This window comes from Grammomys surdaster, unplaced genomic scaffold (assembly GCF_004785775.1).
Source record: "Grammomys surdaster isolate TR1022 unplaced genomic scaffold, NIH_TR_1.0 351, whole genome shotgun sequence".
In the NCBI taxonomy this organism is placed as follows: Eukaryota; Metazoa; Chordata; class Mammalia; order Rodentia; family Muridae; genus Grammomys; species Grammomys surdaster.
In genome coordinates this window covers 1546177-1548810 of record NW_021604770.1, presented here as the reverse complement: position 1 = coordinate 1548810, position 2634 = coordinate 1546177, and the positions used below count along the sequence as shown (strand labels likewise).

The following is a 2634-nucleotide window of genomic DNA, read 5'->3' as shown; positions in this document are numbered from 1 at the left end:
CAACCAGGAAAGCCAGCAGGGATCACTCACAGAAGTACATTTAAATGAGAGTTTATTACATCCAGACAATAGTAAAATCAGCACTTGTTTATTTAATCTAAAGACCGGTTTCTATTTTAGCCAATATATTAGTGTTAAGGTATAGATGATCACTTTGTTTTCACTGGCATTTGAGGTTTCATGCAACAAAATATCTCTAACAGATGAACTACCTAAAAGATGGCCAGAGAAGGAACATGCAGACACACTATGCCTTGAACTTGTTTGGAAGCTTCCAAGTTTATACATGCTGTCAGTTACAGTCTGAAAGGTGAACCTTGGGTCCGGGTAAATGTTAGTATTAGATATTTGAGTTTTGCAAGAAAATCATTTTTCATTGGGTTACTCCTTTTAAATATCATGACCAGAAATGTCTGTGGGGAAATCAAAGAAATGTGTTTGCCTTTACTTCTCTTTGTTATATGTGCTATCTATTCCTGGATTGTGACACTAGGCTGCTTTTGTTTGGTGAGAATGGATTTCCTAAGGGACCCTGAGGTATTTTTTGAAATAGCAAAGAAATAAATGTCCATTTTCCACAATTAATTGAAAAAAGAAAATCTATGCTAAACTTTAAAATTCAGACTAAGCATGGTTTAAAATCTAGCTCGGTTTGCATGTATTTTTTTCTTTTCTCAGAAAATATTTTAAAGTAAAAACTAGAAATCTATACTTCTGTACAATGAGCATCCAATTCATGAAGACCTGGTTCTATGTGACAGGAGGGTATTTCAAAAGAAAACAAAACATATCTTGTCCAATAAAAACATGTTTCGACTATAATTCTAAGGGCATATACCATCATAAATTGGCAGGTTTTGATAGCTTGATTATTCCCTTTTGTGATTCTCAATAATAAGTAAGACCACACTTGAGTTTTACTAGGAATAAAGTGAATTTTAAAATTATCATCTGTTTTATGAAAGAAGTATCTTCTGAAATTATGACCTTATCATTTCAAGTGAGTTTATGGACTGTCTATTGTGTTTAGACATTGCCTTTAATAACCTTATCAAATCACAGCAGTATTTATTGTTATCAAAATAATGAACTAGAACATAATGACTTTTATAAATACACAACAACTGTCTAAGACATTATGAAGAACCTAATGGGAGCTAAATAGACATTTAGTAGTTAATAACACTTACTTAACTATTGAGAGGTCAACCTGGGTCTATCTGTAACTGTAGTTCCAGGGCATGTAACAAACTCTTCTTGACCTCTGTGGTCACTTGCACATACATGGTACACATAAATTTATGCAGTCAAATGCATACACATGAATAAAATTAATTTTAAAATCTTTAATTTGTATAAACCCTATAGCATATACCACTATAATAATAGAAATGTTAGTTTCATGAATGCACTATACACACCTCTCTATGAAGGGCAGACAATTAATAAAGTATACCAACATCTCTATTAATCCAAAAAATCTGCTAAACAAGCATGATAGCATGTGCAATTACATTTCCAAATTTTCCATGTAAACATATTTAAAACCAGGACATGGCATAGTATAGAACCAAAGAAAGAAAGAACTAAAGGAAGGAAGAAAGAAAGAAAGAAAGAAAGAAAGAAAGAAACAAAGAAAGAAAGAAAGAAAGAACTAAAGGAAGAAAGAAAGAAAGAACTAAAGGAAGAAAAAGAGAGAGAGAGAGAGAGAGAGAGAGAGAGAGAGAGAGAGAGAGAGAGAGAGAAAGAAAGCCTTTTTTTCCGACATCTTAGTGAGGCTGCCATGGTCCACACTACTCTCTGATGCCCAAGGATGACAAGAAGAAGAAAGATGCCGGAAAGTCAACCAAAAAAGACAAAGACCCAGTAAATAAATCTAGTGGCAAGGCTAAAAAGAAGAAGTGGTCCAAAGGCAAAGTTTGGGACAAGCAGAACAATCTTATCCTGTTTGACAAAGCTACATACAACAAACTCTGTAAGGAAGTTCCCAATTATAAGATTATTACTCCAGCTGTGGTTTCTGAGAGACTGAAGATTTGAGGTTCCTTGGCCAAGGCAGCCCTTCAGGAGCTACTTAGTAAAGGATTTATCAAGCTGGCTTCAAAGCACAGAGCCCAGGTAATTTATACAAGAAACACAAAGGGTAGAGATGCCCCAGCCACTGGTGAAGATGCATGAGCAGGTTCAATCAGCTGTACATTTGGAAAAATTAAACTATTGAATCAGAAAGAAAGAAAAAAAAGAAGAAAGAAAGAGAGAGAGAGAGAGAGAGAGAGACAGAGAGACAGAGAGACAGAGAGACAGAGAGAGATGGAGGGAGGGAGGGAGGGAGGGAGGGAGGGAGGGAGGGAGGGAGGGAGAGAGACAGAGAGAGAGAGAGAGATTTTAATATGTTGGAGCTTTTTATTATAAAACTAGTAGGTAGGAACTTTTCACCTAGCTCAGATCAGATGGCTAAGTGATCTTCTTCACATCTCCCTCCTCTTCCAAATGTTTTGTTTTGACTGAGGAGTCTGCACCACCTTCCCCAGGAGGAGTAGCCGCTTACAATCTGCTGTTGCTAGATGGCACTAACTTGGGCTTTCCATAGCGGTCCATAGCCAATTAATCCAAGTGTAATAGAATAGTCATGTT

General features: G+C 36.1%; 1 pseudogene; it reads left to right on the top strand.

Annotated features, from left to right (window-relative positions):
- Positions 1-1803: 1803 nt before the first annotated feature.
- Positions 1804-2178, top strand: LOC114631101 (annotated as a pseudogene).
- Positions 2179-2634: the final 456 nt, after the last annotated feature.